The following is a 24,131-nucleotide window of genomic DNA, read 5'->3' as shown; positions in this document are numbered from 1 at the left end:
GCCTTTTTCACAATAACATCTGTACTGTCACTAAATCTCAATCTGTCATCAAACACAGTTCCCAAGTATTTGTAGATTTGGATGAGTTCAACACTTACTGAAGCCAAGAATGATTGTTGGAACTGTCTGTGTGTTGTGGTGAGATTATCATTTCTTTAGTTTGGGACACATTTAAATCTAAAAAAGATCTCATCTCCTCATCATGATGAATCTGAACCTCTTTAGATAGGAAGTGACTGCTGCTCCAGCAGCAATATTGTAAGAAGGTCTGTCCACCATAGTGAGTTATTTTACAGCCAGTCTGTGAAAAATTCAGAGTCTGACTCTGATGCCTCCTAGTGGTAGTATTGAAAAAGACACTTAACACACAGAGAGCTTTGACATTTGATTGTCGAATTGTTCTGAAGGCTGCAGCTTCTTAATCTGAGCTGCTACCTTTTCCTGTTTGACATCACATGTTGCATCACATGTTTTCTGGACTGTAATCATTATTTTCAGTCACTTTATAATGTGATATTTATGAGGAGCTTTTTTCAAAAATGGAGCACAGCTTTCAGGCAGAGCATTGAAGTCGGCTTGTTTCAGCTGTTTTCATTATACTTCACAGGGTGGCTGTGACTGAGGAGGTAGAGCAGGTCGTCCACTAATCAGCGGTTAGTGTTCATGTCTGACATTTTCAGAGTTCTAATAAATGCTCATGGTAGGTGTATTTCTTTGGCAAGTAAAGTCTACATAAATATAACCAAACATAAATCTCAAATGTAGCTGTTCACATCATACATTTCTTAATTTACAAATAAGAAATGTGCAATACATTTTAAAGTTCATGAGAAACCTTCAGAAGCAAATTGATGGGAGCAAACACATTCTTTGGTGTGGGAAACAAAGGGTTAAACACCTTCATATAAAATATGTCCTCATATGAGAAGTGATAATGAATACTGAGCATTAATAAAATGCCCTTATACCTTATAACTATATATTCAGTGTTAATATTGTGCTCATAAATGAGGTAAAGTGATTATCCTTATCCTCAGTCAGATTTGTCAAAGAGGATTCACAGCAGTTTCAATATGAACCCACTGATCTACACAAATTAATATTACATTAAATTCATATCTGTGAGGCTGTGTGTATATATTTATTTAATCTTCATTGTTGGATATATCCTGGGATATTATACAGTATGTAAAGATCTGTATGAAGTAAAATGTATTGTGCTTTGAGATGCTGGTGTGTTTACATACTGGAATGTTTGGTTTGTTGGTGTTTAATGTGTCTGAATAATGTGTCACATAACTGGTCCAAAATAAAACTATTCATTCATTCATGTACCTTTAACTGTCGTCATCATCATCATCATCATCATCATCATTGTTGGGCCTCAGACCATGAGGTCACACAGAGAAGGCCTACATGTAACCTGTGAGGCCTGACCACGAGGTGCTTGTTCCTTTGTTTCCCCTGCGACAAAGGAATAGCGCCAAAATGCTGTTTACAGACAATGGGAGTCCATTGCAAACTCCATTTCCAAGGATGCTTTGCGATTTTCACACCTCAGCAGGGAACAGTCAACATACAGTCTCATTGGCGGAGACGCTCCTGCACAATGGAGCGTCCTGATGACGCAGCCGTGACATCACCGCCCCTTTAAAACTGAACGTGCCCTGAAGCACACGCCTTTCCCATGTCACTGAGCTAGGGGTAACTTCTGTTCCTCTGTGAGTCAGCTGACTAAAGGGGGTACCCCACACACTTGTTTTCCCCTCATCGAAGACTCCCCTCGCCGGACGAGACGAGACTTCACCCGTGTTCACCCGAACACATTCCCGGATCCGAGAGAGACCGCTGCTGCAACCAGCATCCTCAAACTCCCTCGAGAAGGAAGAAACTTCTTCACCAAGTCGACTCTGCTGTTCTCTCCGCCACGCCGCTGAGAGCCAGCTGCTGTGCTTTTTGCCGACCGTGTGAGAACGGCCACCGTCTGCATCCGAGCCCAGGACAAAGCCGGACATAAAGACGGACTACACACACACCCTGCTCGCTTTCTGAAGCGACCAAGTAAGAGGCATAAGTCTGGGCAGAGGCAGTGTTAGTTGTGTGTTCCTATCAGCATCAGTTGCTGTTGTTTAGCATTTAGCTCTTAGCTTTTGCTATTGTTTTGTTGTGTTGTTGACGGACCGCCGAGTCCATTTTTCCTGCTTTACTCTTTGGAGTATTTTAAGTTTGCTGCCTGTTTAGTTGTGTTCACCACGCTAAACTGTTTTGTGTTTGTCCCGCTCGGGACTACTGCTGTGTTTGTGTCATCGTGAGTCAGGAAGTAAGTTGCTTTGTCGGTCAGAAACCAGACAACATGCGTTACAGACTGCCGTCCGTACACACGCTGTCTGTGGACAAAGGAACCGCTTCTCTTCCTCTCACTTCCTCTTTGTTTTTCCTTATCCGCCATCAGACACGTGTGTTTTTCACAGAAGTGGGTGAGTGCAAGACGCCGTCCACCAGGTGGCGCCGTCTTGCTTCTGTCTAACCAAGACACCGCCATACTTCTGCCATCCGGTTCTCGCGCGACGTGACTTCCTCCCATAGTCACGTCCACGTCGCAGACCGACGACGTCATCACGTCAGGTCCGGTCGCCATCTTGTCACACACACACACAGGCTCACACACACACACACGCACGCACACACACACATGCATTCCCCTGCATGTGTCCAACCCTGTACATACCTGTTTGTGTTTTGTTTGGTAGGATTAGATTTTAGAATACTTGTTTATTGAATGAAGCATTTGTTAACTTTGTTCATTTTGCTAAGTTTAATAAACATAAATAATGACAGAAGTCCTTCTGTCATTATTGTGTGTAATATTGTGAAAAGTGGCTGATTGAAGGAGTCAGAGCTCGAATTCAACCCTTCTTTGTTCACCCTCGAATGTTGATATCTCTCAGATATTAAAATTCTAGTTGAACTCCCATTTATGAGACTACCTTGTTTGGTTATTGGTCCCGGTTTCTGGGTGGTGCCCCGTATTTGTTAATTCATATTAATAATTCTATTGTCATAATTAGTTAATTATCCTCGATAATTGATAATTATTGTAAATAATCAACTGTGTTCCTCACAGATCCAACAGTTGGTGCCTGAATTATTGATTAAGGTTAACAATATCTTATTTTCATAATTCATAATTATCTATGATAATTATGAATTATTGCTAATAACCAAACACACTACTGCCCGTCCCAACATCATCATCATGTTGTAAACACACAGAGAAACAGTCAAGTCAAATTAATTTATAGAGCACATTCAAAAACAACAGTTGACCAAAGACACAGAAAAATGTAAAAACACAGTTGAAGAATCAAAGCAAAGCCAGATTGTCGCGGGTTCGCTTTCAATGATGGCTCAGACGACGAGAAACTTCAGCGTGGTGATTTTTTATTCACACCAAGTTCCCCAAACAAGAGTGGCAAAAATATTTACAGTGCAGGAGTGGAAAAAACCCAATAACAAAAAAAAGTATTTACACGACAGGTTTCACACTGGCAGCTCGTCACCCACATTGTTACTCGGCCACGACCAAAAACCCAACAACCCTAAATGAGCAGAGCTCCCCTTATATATTCTTAGCCCCTCCCCCGGGCAAACCAATTAACAAATTATAGTGTCCTACGTTCAAATTTGACATCACAACAAACATAAATTCAAAAATCAATGATATACTTTGCATAAAGGAAAAATGGCACTAATCACCCTCCATATTGCTATGGCCAAATACCCCCAAACCAAAATAAATCATAAAATATCAGTCCATTCAATATTAATGGTATGGTCCACGGTCACATGACCCTCTTAAGGGTGCCACCAAGCGTTATTTATGATGTGTCCAGGAAGTGCCTCAGTTTGGCTGCATGCACTGGCGCGCTCTCTCCGGCCAAGAGAGAGAGAAACGCACGCCGGTTAGGGCATGACGGAGCGTTCACGGGTGCCCCGTCACACAGATAAATAAAGTAAAGTAAGTAAAGTAAATTGTAATAAATAAAATTAACAATTTTAATATGCTATAAAAAAAATTAGGGGGACTCAAAAGTGATTCTATAAAGGAGGGTCTGTAGCTGGGATTTAAAAGTGGTGATAGATGGGGAGGATCTGATGGTGAGGGGCAAACTGTTCCACGGTCTGGGAACAGCGATGGAAAAAGCTTTGTCACTTTTGGATTTTGACCGGGAACGTGGAACAGAGAGGAATAACTGATCAGAGGATCTGAGGGGTCTTAATGTAGAATATGGACTGAAGACAGGCTGGTGCCAAACCATTCAGAGCTTAAAATCAGTCCTGTATTTCACTGGTATCCAGTGGAGGGAGGCCAGTACAGTGGTGATGTGCTCTCTCTGTTTGGTGTCAGTGTTAAAAGCATGAAAAACTGTCTTCAGATTGCCAAAAGCAAAAAAGGTTATTACTCTGTAGTTACGGTGTAACTACATTATACTTTGTAGAAGTTCTGTCCATCACAAATCAGCAAACGAGAATGTACGGTGTAATGTTTTTCATTAACGGTGTACCAGTACAGTACGTACATATATGTAGGCACAGGAGAACAAGATGTGACATCATTAAAATGTTGAATGCTGGCTTTTGTTTTCGTCTAGCATTATGGCTCCTCAAGGTGCAAGCTTACCCTTTTTTCAGCTCTGTGCACAGTCTCCTTTCATCGCAGGAAATAAATATATAACTACAGATAAAACATGAGGTATGAATCAGAACGCATATATATGGTTCATATGCTCTTCTGACTGCAAACTGTGTAGTTAATTTAGTTTGTTCTTCTATGTTTTGAGGAAAGTAAAATTCAAACAACCTGTTTTCACATTATCCTCTGTAGTTACAGAGTAAGTTATGTTGGTTATTCACCCCTTGTTACGCGTAGTTACAGGGTAAGTACAGTGTATGTGGGCTGTAATCTAAAGCACTGTTAGTTCTCCCCTTGTTACATTTAGTTACAGGGTAACTACAGGGGAGGAGAACTAACAGTGCTTTAGATTACAGCCCACATACACTGTACTTACCCTGTAACTACGCGTAACAAGGGGTGAATAACCAACATAACTTACTCTGTAACTACAGAGGACAAAATTGGAATCCCAATATGGACATTCTATATGTTGTTGATACATATAGTTGTATAGTTTACATAATATGCTATATTACAAAAGCTGAGCCCGTATACCCTGTAGTTACCCTGTAACTTAATGTAACAAGAGGAGAACTAACAGTGCTTTAGATTACAGCCCACATACACTGTACTTACCCTGTAACTACGCGTAACAAGGGGTGAATAACCAACATAACTTACTCTGTAACTACAGAGGACAAAATTGGAATCCCAATATGCACATTCTATATGTTGTTGATACATATAGTTGTATAGTTTACATAATATGCTATATTACAAAAGCTGAGCCCGCATACCCTGTAGTTACCCTGTAACTACACGTAAGAAGGGGTGAATAACCAACATTCTCCCCTTGTTACATTTAGTTACAGGGTAACTACAGGGTATGCGGGCTCAGCTTTTGTAATATAGCATATTATGTAAACTGTACAACTATATGTATCAACAACATATAGAATGTCCATATTGGGATCCCAATTTTGTCCTCTGTAGTTACAGAGTAAGTTATGTTGGTTATTCACCCCTTCTTACGTGTAGTTACAGGGTAACTATAGGGTATGTGGGCTCAGCTTTTGAAATATAGGATATTATGTAAACTATACAGCTATATGCATCAACAACATATAGAATGTCCATATTGGGATCCAAATTTTGTCCTCTGTAGTTACAGAGTAAGTTATGTTGGTTATTCACCCCTTGTTACGCGTAGTTACAGGGTAAGTACAGTGTATGTGGGCTGTAATCTAAAGCACTGTTAGTTCTCCCCTTGTTACATTTAGTTACAGGGTAACTACAGGGTATGCGGGCTCAGCTTTTGTAATATAGCATATTATGTAAACTGTACAACTATATGTATCAACAACATATAGAATGTCCATATTGGGATCCCAATTTTGTCCTCTGTAGTTACAGAGCAAGTTATGTTGGTTATTCACCCCTTCTTACGTGTAGTTACAGGGTAACTATAGGGTATGTGGGCTCAGCTTTTGAAATATAGGATATTATGTAAACTATACAGCTATATGCATCAACAACATATAGAATGTCCATATTGGGATCCAAATTTTGTCCTCTGTAGTTACAGAGTAAGTTATGTTGGTTATTCACCCCTTGTTACGCGTAGTTACAGGGTAAGTACAGTGTATGCGGGCTGTAATCTAAAGCACTGTTAGTTCTCCCCTTGTTACATTTAGTTACAGGGTAACTACAGGGTATGCGGGCTCAGCTTTTGTAATATAGCATATTATGTAAACTATACAACTTTATGTATCAACAACATATAGAATGTCCATATTGGGATTCCAATTTTGTCCTCTGTAGTTACAGAGTAAGTTATGTTGGTTATTCACCCCTTGTTACGCGTAGTTACAGGGTAAGTACAGTGTATGTGGGCTGTAATCTAAAGCACTGTTAGTTCTCCTCTTGTTACATTAAGTTACAGGGTAACTACAGGGTATACGGGCTCAGCTTTTGTAATATAGCATATTATGTAAACTATACAACTATATGTATCAACAACATATAGAATGTCCATATTGGGATTCCAATTTTGTCCTCTGTAGTTACAGCGTAAGTTATGTAGGTTGTTCACCCCTTGTTACGCGTAGTTACAGGGAAAGTACAGTGTATGTGGGCTGTAATCTAAAGCACTGTTAGTTCTCCTCTTGTTACATTAAGTTACAGGGTAACTACAGGGTATACGGGCTCAGCTTTTGTAATATAGCATATTATGTAAACTATACAACTATATGTATCAACAACATATAGAATGTCCATATTGGGATTCCAATTTTGTCCTCTGTAGTTACAGCGTAAGTTATGTAGGTTGTTCACCCCTTCTTACATGTAGTTACAGGGTAACTACAAGGTATGTGGGCTCAGCTTTTGAAATATAGGATATTATGTAAATTATACAGCTATATGCATCAACAACATATAGAATGTCCATATTAGGATTCCAGTTTTGTAAAAGTTCACAGTTGTATTGATTCATCCAGATATCATAAACTTCTTTTCAAAAGAATGCTGGTTTTCTTTGTCAGCTTTTTGTACACTGCTTTAAATATTTCTTGAAATATACCAATAGAAGCAAAGAGTCAACAGTGAACTTGAACAGTTCTTTCACTTGTTTCATAATAGCTGCTGCATGCTCTCTTTGCATTTCTTGTTTTTCTTTGATACAAGTTTCACAATCCTTACTTTTATCACACCGGTCATTATTGCATTTCTTATCTTGTTTGTCATCAGGATTACTTCTTGTGATAAATGTCTTGTTGCTTTGTGGGTGTGGAAATTTGAATCTACAAGTTGTTCCCTTCTTTTTGCATGTTTTGAGTCCCTTTTGCTGTGTTGTTTTACAATGGACACAGTTTCATACATTTACTGATCTGTCTCTGGTGGCATTTCACATGTCACACATTGATCCATGAATGCTACATATTTCATCATCTTGGTCAATTTGAAGCACATTCTCAACCCACAACAAACAATGGGTTTGTGGACTTCCATGCTATTGAAATTCAATACGATAGAAGTAATCAACTATTTTACCAATTGGCTGAGCTGGCGACATGATAGGAAACAGTGGAACCATCAAACATTCTTGCAGCTGTCACAGGATTCCTTTTTAACATGTCCAATGTGTCAGACAAGTCCAGGTCATCAATGCATTTTTGGGCTTCTTGTTTCATTATACTTTGTAGAAGTTCTGTCCATCACAAATCAGCAGACGAGAATGAGCAAAACCATCTAGGAATACCCAGTTGTCTCACCATAACAAATAAATCCTTTTGTACAGATTGCCAACAAGCAGGTGTACCTCGTATAGATTTCAGAAATTCATATCCTTCATCAAAGTTTAAAATGCTTCCAAGTGAATCTTTGTTTGTTAACATTTCAGAGGTGGGAAACATTTTGCTTTGTTGGTTTCAGTTAATAATATCAGAGGATTGTTGCCTTCTGCTGGTGCGACAGATAAAATGTCATCAAAGTGCAGATCCAAAACTTCTTGTGCAATATCAACTGGTTGCAAATGTGACCATGAACATGTCATGTTGCTGTCTTTCATGTAATGATTCATCAGTGGATTCATCTTCTAATTGTACGTTAGCACTTTGGATTTTGTCTTTACACACGTTTTGATGTATCATCATCATCATCATCATCGTCGGCTTCTTCCTCACATTTACTTGATTTGCATGTTTATATCATTTGTTGCATTCTTTCAAATATGCCAGTGCTCCCTGTATTTTATCTGTGTGAGTATACTGATATTCATAATGTCCTTTGTAAGTTAAGTTTCTTTTCAGTTTGACATAAATCATAAGATCATGATTATCTGGTCTTGGAAGAACATCAGTCACCCTTGTAATATTGGATGGCGCACATATAACTGGTCAATGAACACCATTTTGTCCACCTTTTGGCAAAGCAAGCACTTTCATGAATGGAATGTACATTGCAATCAAGTGTTGTTATATTGAGTGAACCATTTAGCTGAGGTGGAATAGGATCTAAAGCCAAATTGTTCATAATGTTTTCTTCAGGAATTTTACCAACAAGAAATTTTCAATGACAAGTGAAACAAATCCATAACTCACTAATGGGTCCCTTTTTGAAAATACAGTCTTGAAGATAAATATCAATACGTTTGTGAAAATATGTTTCAATTATACATTTACTACACACTTGTATTCCTTTTTTGGCATATACCTCCTTTTTTTACATTTTATCCCCTTATGTTGGACTCGCTGCCAATGACATACTGTTCATACATATTCTGGACCAGTGCTTACTTTAAACTGTTCAATCACAAAGTCAATGTCTTGCCTTAATTTACGTGTTTTCATTCTTCTCTCTATATTTCTTACTCTTTTCTCCATGAAATTTGTCAGTTTTGCACCTATTTACACTTAACGCTCTGACATTCTTCTGGTGTTGTTAATCACTTGCATATTTCACTTTGCTCATGTTTATTTTTTTCCTATGTACTGGACACCCTCATGGTATCTACAAAATTCTCTCTGAACTGTCTAATTTCTTAATAGCATGTTTTTGTCACATAGCTTTTTTTTCTTTCCAGTTTGCACTGATTTGATACACTATTGTCCTTGGAGGTTGAATATTTCTTGCACAGAGAGGTACACACTTCTTTGACACTTCATAATGACATTAGTTGCAGTGTTTCAGGTAAATTGCTCCATCCTCATTTGATTGCTGCTCAGATGTGCAGTACTAAAACCACTTATTCCTACTGTACATGAAAACATGAACACCAAATAGGTCAGCAGCTGCCTGTATTTCCACCTCACTTGCCCAAACATACTTCATGCATGATTCATTCAAATAACCCTCAACAGAAGAAAACTCATGTCAAAGACAATTAATGAAGGCAAATGAATTCTTCTTTATATGCTTAACCATGACAAGTGATATTTTTCTGACTATTTTCATTCCCACTTATAACAAATGATAGAGCTCTAAAAAAGCAGTCAGCATCACCTGCAATAGTTTTTGTTTCCATTAAAACTGATTCTTTTCTGCTACAGTCTTCATTTGACTAGAGAATATTCAGTTTCAGCTTCTTTTGTTGTTGTATCATCAAAGGACTAAATTCAAAGTTTGAAGCCTCAGATCCACTCATCAGAGTAACTTCATCTGCATTCAAATTGGACACTCTTACATTCTCTCTTTCATTGATCAAAACAGATGAGTTGTTTGAAGATGCACATTTGTCAGATTTTTTCATTATGCCAAAACACTTCTTTTTGGAATATGAATCATCTATGTGATGAGTACTCTTAACTGGATCTCTGTCCAAACACTCATTTCTTAGTATATTTGTGGCATCACATATCTTGCATTTACTTCTCAATACTTGACTGTACAGTGGCTTATCAGTAGCAATATTTGTTTTCACTGTAGCACCACCTTGTGGCTGGGTACTAGGGCTACACAAGATTACTTTCATGGACACATCATGACCTCAAGGGCATTAACCACTAACTCTCATCACATACTTTGTGTTTATCCCTACGTATTTTACTGCACAAAGGCTTGTAAGTATCACTGTGTGACTTCACTGGAGCATCACCTGCTGTCTCACTACTGGTATTACGCAGGATGTGTTTCATGGACACATCATCATTTCTAGGGCATTTACCACCAACAGTGACCCCTTCTAGACATTTACTTGTACTTTTACTCCAGTGACTTCAAAGCACTTGTTCCATTCAGAGTTCACATTTGCTGTCAGCTGACAGGCAAGATCACTCAAATGTTTATGTGCATCAGTAAAACCTGAGTGTTGAATCACCAAAACTTTGTCAGTTAACGCAACAAGCAGGCCTTGGCTGCTATGAGAGATTTAGGACTGATGTGTTAGACAGCGCCCTCCACCACCATCATTACAACACCAAATGAGAGAATATCTTTTCGAATTGTATTTCGCTGAAATACAATGACTTTTTATATCAGCCCTCACTCAGTGCTTTTTGAACATGCAAATTTCTCTCAAATCACATCGACTTTCTCTCATTTTAAACAACTTTTGGATTCTTTAAGGGGGAATAACTGATTTTTTGCCTCCTTACATAATTTGAACCCTTTTAAAGTCAACAAAACCTTTAAATTTCAGAGCCTTTAATTCAATTAACAGTGAGATTCCGGATTTATTCAGAGTTAAAGCTCTAGTTGTGTAATTCTTTGGAGCTGTCAGAAGGAGGCAGTATAGGAGCTCTAAGCAGCACCAAAGTGTTTAATCATCATCAGACAAATCTGTGTTTTTTTTCAAGCTGGGGCTCAGGATCCTGCAGGGACCTCCAGAGATGATTTTGGGGATCATGAGACATGTCCATCACACAAAAATATTTGCCCTTTTTATGATGTCTACCCCATGTTTCATGTGAAGAATAAGTAAATTTCAGTGTCCATGTTGTATCATTCAAGGCTAAATGATATTGTATGACAATATCTGGACCCATGATTGTGTTTCAAGGATGCTCAAGAGACATGAAACAAACACCTTAATGATAAAAGATTATTTGTTTCACTCACATTGATGAAAAAATGAAGATAAAATGGTGAAAAGCAGTAATAGCGTCTCTGGCTCTTCTGCTCTCATAGTCTCAGACCCACTGGTCTAATTTACAGACTAATTAACCCACCTAACAGATTTATTCTGTTCATTTAAAGCTGTAACAATCAATATATATATATAAAAAATCTGAAACCCAAAGGGATTTATATTGATTGATTTATATTTTAAATTCTTTGGTTTCATGATGGTGCCCCCTAGTTTTGCAATTTTTCGAATAAATACCATCCCATCATCCTCTTATGTAGCTGGAGTTCAGTGGTGGAAGAAGTATTCAGATCCTTTAATTAAGTAAAAGTAAAAATACTCTAGCCTAAAATACTCCATTTCAAGTAAAAATCTTGAATTCAAAATGTTACTTAAATTAAAGTGTGGAAGTATAATCAACAATGTACTTAAAGGCATGCTATGGAGGATTTTCCTTAAAAACAAGGTATAAACTCATACAAAAATAATCCCTCTCAATCATCATTTATGACCCATTAGAAGTATGTGGCAGCGTATTTATCTGCAGACTCTGCCCTCTCCCTGTAGTTTCTTATTTTCTTATTATTTTGCCATGTCTGGGACATTTCTGCCTTTGGGCAGTGGGTGTTTAGCCCCCACCCAATAACAGCGTGCAGGTTGTGAGGTCGGGACTCGTAGTGTATCGACCAGGTTATGTGCTTCAGTGTTTCCCCTAAATGCTCTCTGTCCGTGTCTGTTTGACCCAGGGCGGGTCTGAGCTACACACACAGAGCATAGACACCACAGCAGACAGGATGAAGCTTCAGCTGCATTCACACAAAATCCAGCAATGTGGCACCTTCCTGCAGGGTTGTGTGGAGGTTTGCGGAGGTGTGGGTGTGTTTATTTGGGCTTTAGAACTTAACCATTGATAAAAAAAAAAACAATCAGAAAAGAATGTTTTATTTCTCTGATTCACTGCTTTGTTCTTGCTACCGCCGCTCCCTCTCTTCATTCACTCTCTAGCTCGCTCGACCACTGCTGATCTTTCTCTCTGTCCCTCACCCGTGCTCTGGTGTCAGTAAGCTGGGGAGGAGGGGCCAACTTTGAATATTATGTTTACAAACAGCAACTGACAAATCCTGCATAGTATTCCTTTAAAATATCGAAAGTGAAATACTCACTATGCAGACTGGCTTCTTTTATACTGTTATATTATTATTGTCTATCATATTGATTGTTTTTATCATTAAGAAATACATGTAAGAGTGTTTAAATGTTGTAGTTCATCAATGTGCAACCAACTTTAGATACTTTGGGTAGATTAATAGTAATAGTACTGCATCATATTATAAGCAGATAATTTAAACAACAGAATATTAAAATATTTTATGTAAAATCTTCATCTGGAAAGTGACTAAAGCTGTCTAATAAATGTAGTGGAGTAGAATGTAGAAAGTATAGTACTTGAGTAAATGTACTTAGTTACTTCCCACTACTGCTGGAGTCCTTATTTCTATACAGAAAATCAAATCTTTTCATAAAGCAATAATGTCTCATTCTATCACAGTCAGAGCAAACAGTCACACTGAGCCTGATAGCATCCTGTTACACAACACAACAGCCACAGACTCTCAACAACAACCCACATTAGCTTTCCTGCTAAAGTCTCCTTCTTATCTAACTTAAAAACATGAACGCCCGTCTTTTCCTGCACCTTAGCTTGTTGAATGAGTCACCAAACAAACATTCACTCGGGAAAAGCTAACATCAGTTAGCAGCTAGATAGCTAATTAGCTGCTCAGCTGCAGCACATTAAAGGGCATGTAAACATACTTGCAAATGTCACTTCAGACCTGTTAGATGCTGGTTTGGTTCTTATTCTTCAACACCACTGCTGACAACATGCTGTCTGTCCATGATATGTTGCTACAGCAGTTTACTCTGTTCTTTGAGCCTTCATATATCGTCATTTGGTGTTTAGTATTGTTTTATTTGTGTTCCAGATGTTCTGTTGTCCTGTCTGAAACTTGTAATGCTGCCATCATGGCCAGCTTTTCCTTGAAAAAGAGACTGCTAACCTCAATTGGATTTTACCTGGTTAAATAAAGATTAAATAACATAAAAATAAAAAATAAAAACACCAGCACTCACCTGCCAGATGCTGTCAATCAAACACAGATACTGACACGACCCTCAAGCTAAGACCTATTAAAATAAAACTCTTACCAATATTTAAAAACATTACTTTTGACTGCAAAGAGGGATGATTACATGTGATTTCAGTTGGACTTCAGCTGTGGTGGTTTTCAGGCTTTTTCCACTACAGGACTTGACGACAGTTAGCCTAACTTAGACAGGGTATGCAGGCTGTAATCTAAAGCACTGTTAGTTCCCCCCTTGTTACATTTAGTTACAGGGTAACTACAAGGTATAAATTTTTGTTTTTTCTTTCTTTCATACTGCTGATATTCTGGGTAATCTTATGGATTATATAGGATAGGAAAAAATAAGCCTTGGGCTTCAGCCTATTCCTTTTTGGGTAATTGATTGTGTGATTTTTTTATTGTGTGAAATGGATTGGTATAAACATGGATGATGATGTTTTTGTCAGTTGCATATCCACACATATATTGTTGTTTCGTTCCTTTTTATATTTGACCAAAATAAACTATTCATTCATTCTTTCATTTACTACACGCAGCATAATAAAATTGCACAGCAAGGGAGAAGTGGACCTACCAACAGTGATCTGTGAGAGGGTCACTTCCAAGGGAGGTGAATCACCACAGAGGGATCTACAAAATCATAAAAGTCTAATATGAGCAACAGCATGAGAGGATACTCTAAGGACCAAACACAGAAACTATTCCCATACCTGTAGCTATTGCAGAATTCAGGTGAACAGAAGACGGGGCGTGCATTCAATGTCAGGGGAGTGCTCAGAAAACAGCTACCTGCCTTTATAGAGTGCCCACAGACGATGATTGGCTAGTGATCGCCGAAGTAATCAAGAAAGCAAAACACTAAAGTCCTGCTTAGACCAGACAGGAATACATTTCCATTCTGCTACACTAGTTTTTGTCAGTACACTTGCAGCTACATTCTGGACCAGCTGGAGAGTCTTTAGTGACTTGTTAGGGCAGCCTGATAATAAGGAATTGCAATAATCCAGCCTAGAAGAAGATTTGCCTGAATTTTGCAATATTGCGTAAGTGAAAAAAGGCAGTCCTTGAAATTTGTTTTATGTGGGAGTTGAAGGACATATCCTGATCAAAGATAACTCCCAGATTCCTTACAGTGGTGCTGGAGGCCAGGGTAATGCCATCAAGAGTAGCTATATCATTAGATGATGTGTTTCTAAGGTGTTTAGGGCCAAGCACAATAACTTCACTTTTGTCTGAGTTTAGTAGCAGAAAATTGCAGGTCATCCAGGTCTTAATGTCCTCAAAGCATGCTTGGAGTCTAGTTAACTGGTTGGATTCATCTTACTTCATTGATAAATATAATTGGGTATCATCTGCAAAACAATGAAAATGTATGGAGTGTTTCTTAATAATATTACCTAAAGGTAGCAAATATAAGCTGAATAGTATTGGTCCTAGTACAGAACCTTGTGGAGCTCCATGTCTAATGCCTGGGACATAGCCTGCGTGAGCAGCACATGTGAATCACGGAACTTGCTTTTCATTTTGGCGCCCATGTTAACAGATTAGAGCAGCCACACAGCCCACATGAGCCATATGTTTCATGTGCAGCTCACTATAGTTTCAATGTCTGTATTTGTAGAATATGTCACAGACATGAAGTGTCATCACTGTGGGTCAGCCTGCGCGGTGCATGCCGGGGAAGGGAGCCTCTCTGGTGGGGAACTCCAGCACAGGAAGTTGGTGACACACGGAGCTTCTTTTCTCGACTCATATCGCTCTCTGTGATATTAGTTCAAACTGGGGCTCCTGCCTGTTGTTTCACTTGCTTCCCTGCGGAGATTTGGTGTTGTTACTTTCATTATTTGTGATCGGTTTCTGTAAAACACCCAGATCAGATTTGACCAACCAGTGTATAAAATGGGCAAAAAAACAACAGACCGTGTAGTTAAAAAAAAAAAATCCCAATATTTTATTAAATAGCTGCTAATAAATAAATAGAGGTAAAACAAGACCAAAGCCGGGGGAGCTAAGTCAGTTAGACAGGAGGGAATAGGACGCCTGTGGTTGGGTGTGCTCAACCTCTTCCTGCGTGTGGCGAAGCACAGGGAAGCACTTCAAAACTACATCAAATCCAACCATTAAACTCTGCATCTACACACAAAAGAAGACAAACAAAGTGACTGACTCTAGTGTGTGTGGTTGGTTAAGTAATTGCAGATTGAAGGTCACACCCAAGCACACCTGTATACCATCAGCCCATCACCATGCAATTCACCCCACCACACATGAAGACCACACCCACAGGACACACAATAGGTGCTAAACAATAATAGTGTCAATCACTGCATTCAAAATCAGGCCGATACAGGTCCACCCTGTTACATTTGCCTCCTGACAGTTTGGAGGTTTCATCTCTGTTGCTGGTCCACTACACTGGCTGCTGGCTCCATAACCTTGCAAAGCAGTGAAAGTAAACTTTTTTTTAGGAAATATGTTGTAGTATGTTCAAAATAAATAGTGCAAAAGAATAAAAACGATAAGAAAATTACAAATTAATGCATGTTTAATTTAAATATGGCACTCTTAACATATGATTTAGTGTGAAAATAAATGAAATGACATAACGAGACGGATAGCAGACAATAACTGAAAACCTAATTCTTCACCCTGCACTATTTCCACTGAATGGGTGCTCTACTCATACACAGCAAGCTAGTCTACATTAATGCCAATATTTACATACAAATCACAAGCGCTCACTTCTCGAACTCACACCAAAGTGTAAGTTAACATCTTAATTAACACAATAGTTGAACAGATTGATACGATGAGTGTTTTTAGTCCAGATATTATAGGATACCATATTCAGATATAGTGGACCCATGAACATTGACTGTAGCCACTGCAAGAGAGGCCTTTAGTTTCCTACATGTTTTTTCTTGCCAAGTCTCGGTAAGAGCCAGGAAATCTCTCGCTGACATATTCTTCCTTTTCTGAACAAAGGCTTCACTGAACAATTTCATGTTGCTTTCTTCGGTTTGTTTGATTTATGATTTGAAAATATATTGTTAACACCGGATTTTAAAGTGAACACCCTCTTTTAACTGCTTTCACTTTTGGTTGTTGGTCCGTGATCTCAGGGTGGTGCCCCGTTGTTATTAATTTACATTAATTTACTTTACTGATTTTTAATCATTAATAATTATTTTTGATAATTCTTAATCATTGCTAATAACAAAAACTGCTCCTACTAAGTCCCAACATTTATATACATACAGTACAGACCAAAAGTTTGGACACACCTTCTCATTCAATGAGTTTCCTTTCTTTTCATGACTATTGACATTGTAGATTCACACTGAAGGCATCAAAACTATGAATTAACACATGTGGAAATATGTACTTAACAAAAAAGTGTAAAACAACTGAAAATACGCCTTATATTCTAGTTTCTTCAAAGTAGCCACCTTTTGCTCTGATTACTGCTTTGCACACACTCTGCATTCTCTTGATGAGCTTCAAGAGGTAGTCACCTGAAATGGTTTTCACTTCACAGGTGTGCCCTGTCAGGTTTAATAAGTGGGATTTCTTGCCTTATAAATGGGGTTGGGACCATCAGTTGTGTTGTGCAGAAGTCAGGTGGATACACAGCTGATAGTCCTACTGAATAGACTGTTAGAATTTGTATTATGGCAAGAAAAAAGCAGCTAAGTAAAGAAAAACGAGTGGCCATCATTACTTTAAGAACTGAAGGTCAGTCAGTCTGAAAAATTGGGAAAACTTTGAAAGTGTCCCCAAGTGCAGTCGCAAAAACCATCAAGTGCTACAAAGAAACTGGCTCACATGAGGACCGCCCCAGGAAAGGAAGACCAAGAGTCACCTCTGCTGCGGAGGATAAGTTCATCCGAGTCACCAGCCTCAGACATCGCAGGTTAACAGCAGCTCAGATTAGAGACCAGGTCAATGCCACACAGAGTTCTAGCAGCAGACACATCTCTAGAACAACTGTTAAGAGGAGACTGTGTGAATCAGGCCTTCATGGTAGAATAGCTGCTAGGAAACCACTGCTAAGGACAGGCAACAAGCAGAAGAGACTTGTTTGGGCTAAAGAACACAAGGAATGGACATTAAACCAGTGGAAATCTGTGCTTTGGTCCAAATTTGAGATCTTTGGTTCCAACCACCGTGTCTTTGTGCGACGCAGAAAAGGTGAACGGATGGACTCTACATGCCTGGTTCCCACCGTAAAGCATGGAGGAGGAGGTGTGATGGTGTGGGGGTGCTTTGCTGGTGACACTGTTGGGGATTTATTCCAAATTGAAGGCATACTGAACCAGCATGGCTACCACAGCATCTTGCAGCGGCATGCTATTCCATCCGGTTTGCATTTAGTTGGACCATCATTTATTTTTCAACAGGACAATGACCCCAAACACACCTCCAGGCTGTGTAAGGGCTATTTGACCAAGAAGGAGAGTGATGGGGTGCTGCGCCAGATGACCCGGCCTCCATAGTCACCGGACCTGAACCCAATCGAGATGATTTGGGGTGAGCTGGACCGCAGAGTGAAGGCAAAAGGGCCAAAAAGTGCTAAGCATCTCTGGGAACTCCTTCAAGACTGTTGGAAGACCATTTCAGGTGACTACCTCTTGAAGCTCATCAAGAGAATGCCAAGAGTGTGCGAAGCAGTAATCAGAGCAAAAGGTGGCTACTTTGAAGAAACTATAATATAAGACATATTTTCAGTTGTTTCACACTTTTTTGTTAAGTATATAATTCCACATGTGTTAATTCATAGTTTTGATGCCTTCAGTGTGAATCTACAATTTTCATAGTCATGAAAATAAAGAAAACTCTTTGAATGAGAAGGTGTGTCCAAACTTTTGGTCTGTACTGTGTGTGTATATATATATATATATATATATATATATATATATATATATATATATATATATATATATATATATATATATATATATATATATACATATATACATGAGAAATGAGAGGAGGGGAAGGGAAACAGAGACAGGGAAGGTGAGACCAACTTCCAATGAAGTTGGTGTAACTTACAATTTCCAATTAAGTCGATTGAGTGATGAAAATACACCAACTTCAATTGAAGTTAGACCCATATATCACGGGTAACCAGTGGAGGGAGATCATTACAGGGTCAGCTCTCTTTTTTGTTCCAGTCGAGGCTGTCTGATGCATTTTAGAGAGGAAAGGAACACACTGTTTTTTCTTGCCAAGTCTCGGTAAGAGCCAGGAAATCTCTCGCTGACATATTCTTCCATTTCTGAACAAAGGCTTCACCGAACAATATCATGTTGCTTCCTTCAGTTTGTTTGATTTATGATTTGAAAATATATTGGTAACACTGGATTTTATGTACCCATATTTATCATTTATAAGCAGTTAATAGATATTTAATAAATGGTTATAACTCCTGTTGGCACCCAGAAGTGTTTGCTGCTGTATAAACAGATAATGAATGACAATATAGTAAAACTCAGTTGTAATAATATAAAATATATCTTCATGGGAGAAGTTATAATAAGTACGGGGCATTAATAAAATGCTCTTATACCTTATAACTATATATTCAATGTTTATATGGTGATCATAAATGTTAAATGGGGTAAAGTGATTATCCTTATCTTCAGTCAGATTCACAGCAGCTTCATCAGGAAACCACTGATCTACATAAATTAATATTACACTTGTGTTCATAACTGTGAGGCTGTGTGTATGTATTTATTTAATCTTCATTGTTGGATATCTCCAGGGATATTATACATTATGTAAAGATTTTTGTATTTTGTATTTGTATGAGGTCAATATATTGTGCTGTGAGATGCTGGTGTGTTTACATACTGGAATGTTTGGTTTGTTGGTGTTTAATGTGTCTGAATAATTCCATAGAGGTCATATAGGTCATATAATGGATCGAAAATAAAATGATTCATTCATTAATGTACCTTTAACAATCATCATCATCACTATGTTGTAAACACAGAAAAAAGGCAAATCAAATTTTACATGAGAGAGAGAGAGAGGGACGGAGACAGAAGAGACAAAGAGAGGGAAGGTGGGACCAACTTCCAATGAAGTTGATATAACTTACAATTTCCATGAAGTGAACTGTTAGACCCATATTTCACTGGTAACCAGTGGAGGGAGGTCAGTACAGGGTGATCTCTCTTCTTTTGTTCCAGTCAGGACTGTCGCTGCTGCATTTTGAACCACTTTCAGACGAGACAGGAAGGACTGACTCACTCCCAATTTAAAGGAGTTGCAGTAATCGAGACATGAGGTTATAAAAGCATGTAGAACTGTCTCCAGATCGCCAAAAGAAAGAAAAGGTTTTAAGAGAGAGATAGAAAAAGGAATGAGTGTTAACTTAAAGCATCTTCAGCTTCCTGATTGATCAGACAGACATATAGAGGCAGTTCTCTGACAGTTTGATGATTTTCTGCATCAGGATCAAACTCAGAATGAATATCCACCATGTTCTGTTCTTCTGCTTCTTATCAGGTGAGGACTGATTACCTGACTGTGTCTGTAAAGCTGCAGCACAAACTGCTTCTGGACATTCATTGTGTTTATTTTAACAAATGTCAGATTTGTATCACACAAGTTTTCATGTTGCTGTCATTTTAATTCATTTTCCTGTTGTTCTCTAAATTATTCTGTTACTAATAACAACATCTCTATAATGTAATCTTGTAATTTAACTAAACTAAATGTAATTTAACAAAACATATGAACCATCTATCATGAATATTTGTTGCTCATTAATGTGTTTGATATTAGGAATTATAAAACAAAAACATTGAAAAACAGACGTTACACAGAGACACTGTGACTACAACTGCAGTTACAAGTAGAACAACAGCAACTGCTGTACAGTCAGTGAAAACTTTGCTAATGGCTGCCTCTGTATCATCTCTGCTTCTCTGTGAACTGATGGATTAGCCCTCATTAATCTGCAGTCTGTTTACAGTAAGTCTACAATACACAAAGTATTGATCATCAGTATTCACTGTTCATCTTTCCAACAGCACTGCAGGATGGAAACACTGGACTCGTCAATGCAATAGACCTTTATGCTGGAGCTGAAGGAGGAAATGGTTCAATTATTTGCCCCGTGACTTCGTCTGGAAGCACCAAGTTCTTCTGTAAAGGAGAATGTAAAGAAGAAGACATTCTCATTAAAACAGATAATGTCACAGCTCAGAGTGGCAGATACAGCATCAAATATGAAAACGAATCTTCTGGAAGAAGAAATGTGACTGTGACCATCACACAGCTGACCAAGTCAGACTCAGGACGGTACAGATGTGGTTTGGGTGGATCTTCAGTCCCAGATTCTTACTGTGACTTTGACGTCACAGTTACAGATGGTGAGTTTCTAATGAAAGTCATAAAACCTGATATATTTACTATGTTCATCCCATTTAATGATTCTGAAGCTTAAGAATAAATGAAGTCAGATAGAATCTAATTAAATTGTTGAAGAATGTGAGACGTTTATGATATATTGACTCAGTGTATCAATGTTGGATGAAATCATTACTCCAGCAGTCAGACTGGTTGAACTGGGCAGCTCCCAGTGTGACTCTGTGGATCTGTGTAAATGTGAAGCAGGAAATATTGTGATCAGACTGCAGCATCTCACAGGAAGTACAGACAGTAACTGTTGATTGTTCAACTTTTCAGCTGCAACGTTGGGTCAAAACACTCGTTTCTCCCGTGCAGAAACTGAGGGAGGAAGTGTCACACACGGATGCCTCGATACTGTCAATGCAACCAGGATGTTCTTCTGTAAGGATGAATGTAAAAAAGAAGAAGACATCCTGGTTGAAACAGAAGAGAACAGAGCTCAGAATGGCAGATACAGCATTGAATATAGAGAAGGATCTACATATGGACTGTATGTGACCATCACACAGCTGAACAAGTCAGACACAGGATGGTACTGGTGTGGTTACGGCAGAACTTCGTCTGCAGACTCATCCTACACGTTCTCGATCTTTGTTGTAGATGGTGAGTTTTATATTTAATATTCTGTTCAATGAATATCAATTGTTAAATCATTAAAATTATGAAAAATTGTTTTGTTTTAATTGAAAATGAAAAAAAGAATTTTGAATACAAAAATTAAAGAGTGGATGGAAATGACATGACAGAAACAAATATCTTATTTTTCGGGTTTCAGCCAAAAGTTGATTTGTGACAACAAGAGGAGTGCTGAGGTTGGCAGAGTCATACTAGTTGTCCAACCTGGGACCTTTTCTATATTTCTATTAACATTAGGTAACATAGAGAAGAACGGTTCCTCAGGTTCCTTAATGTTCAAGACATCATACGCTAAAATGTTTCTGATTGTTTCAATGTGTTTTCATTGTTCACGGCTCCAACCACTTCAAAACCAAACCGGACTCTCCGACCCTTTCCAACATCAGTCCCATCAGCCTCCACACCAACAACAACACAGAGTTTAATCTCCAGTTCAGGAAGCTTCACACCTTCATCATCTTTCCCTGAAACCACAGAGCAGTTTACAGGTACAGGACAGTTCATGTCTGTCCATCTGTCCATCACTGTCTCTCTGCAACAAAACGTCCTCTTAAAACAGTCAAATTCAGCATAACAACGTTGTCTAATAAGAATAACAACATGGTCCGACATGTGTTTCAGCACATAAGACAATTCAGCACCTAGAAGAAAACATTTCACATTCAGTTTTACAATAAATTTCCTCGTTATCTTCACGTCTAATGTTTAAACACATCCTACGTTTCTTATGATGTAAGATAATTATTAACATGTGATGTCAGCACATGACAAGTCAAGAAACATTCAGAAGAAATTCTTCGGGATTCTTTTTCAACAGGAGGATCAGGTGAGGACTGATTACCTGACTGTGTCTGTAAAGCTGCAGCACAAACTGCTTCTGGACATTCATTGTGTTCATTTTAACAAATGTCAGATTTGTATCACACAAGTTTTCATGTTGCTGTCATGTTAATTTGTTTTCCTGTCGTTCTCTAAAATATTCTGTTACTAGTTGCTGCTGCAACATCTCTATAATGTAATCTTGTAATTTAACTAAACTAAATGTAATCGAATTTAACAAAACATATGAACCATCCATCCATGAATATTTGTTGCTCATTAATGTGTTTGATATTACAAAGTATGAAACAAAAACATTGAAAAACAGACGTTACACAGAGACACTGTGACTACAACTGCAGCTACAAGTAGAACAACAGCAACTGCTGTACAGTCAGTGAAAACTTTGCTAATGGCTGCCTCTGTATCATCGCTGCTTCTCTGTGAACTGATGGATTAGCCCTCATTAATCTGCAGTCTGTTTACAGTAAATCTACAATACACAAAGTATTGATCATCAGTATTCACTGTTCATCTTTCCAACAGCACTGCAGGATGGAAACACTGGACTCGTCGATGCAATACTTGTTTTCGCTGGAGCTGAAGGAGGAAGTGGATCAATACATTGCTATTTGACTTCATCTGGAAACACCATGTTCTTCTGTAAAGGAGAATGTAAAGAAGACGACATTCTCATTAAAACAAATGATGTCACAGCTCAGAATGGCAGATACAGCATCAAATATAAAGACGGATCTTCTGGAAGAAGAATTGTGATTGTGACCATCACACAGCTGACCAAGTCAGACTCAGGACGGTACAGATGTGGTTTGGGTGGATCTTCGGTCCCAGATGCTTACTGGGACTTTGTCATCACAGTTACAGATGGTGAGTTTCTACTGAAAGTCATAAAACCTGATATATTTACTATGTTCATCCCATTTAATGATTTTGAAGCTTAAGAATAAATTAAGTCAGATAGAATCTAATTAAATTGTTGAAGAATGTGAGATGTTTATGATATATTGACTCAGTGTATCAATGTTGGATGAAATCATTACTCCAGCAGTCAGACTGTGGTTGAACTGGGCAGCTCCCAGTGTGACTCTGTGGATCTGTGTAAATGTGAAGCAGGAAATATTGTGATCAGACTGCAGCATCTTACAGGAAGTACAGACAGTAACTGTTGATTGTTCATCTTTTCAGCTGCAACGTTGGGTCAAAACACTCGTTTCATCCGTACAGAAACTGAGGGAGGAAATATGACAAGAGGATGCACTGATACTGTCTATGGAAGCAGGAAGTTCTGTAAGGATGAATGTAACAAAACAGAAGACATCCTGGTTGAAACAGAAGAGAACAGAGCTCAGAATGGCAGATACAGCATTGAATATAGAAAAGGATCTGTATTTGGACTGTATGTGACCATCACACAGCTGAACAAGTCAGACACAGGATGGTACTGGTGTGGTTACGGCAGAGCTTTGTCTCCAAATTCAAATGACACGTTCCGGATCTTTGTTGACATAAGACAGTTCAGCACCTAGAAGAAAACATTTCACATTCAATTTTACAATAAATTTCCTTGTTATCTTCACGTCTAATGTTTAAACGCATTCTACGTTTCTAATGATGTAAGATAATTATTAACATGTGATGTCAGCACATGACAAGTCAAGAAACATTCAGACCAAAGTCTGAGATGTTTTTTCAACAGGAAGATCTCATTTTTGATAAAGGTTTCCTGTGTAGTTTTCTTGTGAACAAGGTTATATTTATATTCAGTGTTACTCACCAAAACATGCTGAGTGTATCCTTTAGGTCCAACATAAGTGTTGAATATGTTTCCTCAATCATAAAATAT

At 38.4% G+C, this 24,131-nt stretch overlaps 1 protein-coding gene across 1 annotated transcript in view; it reads left to right on the top strand.

Annotated features, from left to right (window-relative positions):
* Positions 1-24,131, top strand: part of LOC137185290 (CMRF35-like molecule 5) — an 86,156-nt gene that overhangs the window by 38,363 nt on the left and 23,662 nt on the right. The window lies entirely within an intron of this gene.

The sequence above is a fragment of the Thunnus thynnus genome, chromosome 6, assembly GCF_963924715.1.
Source record: "Thunnus thynnus chromosome 6, fThuThy2.1, whole genome shotgun sequence".
Taxonomy (NCBI): Eukaryota; Metazoa; Chordata; class Actinopteri; order Scombriformes; family Scombridae; genus Thunnus; species Thunnus thynnus.
Note: the sequence above shows the minus strand (reverse complement) of the source record. Positions and strands in the feature narration are given on the sequence as shown.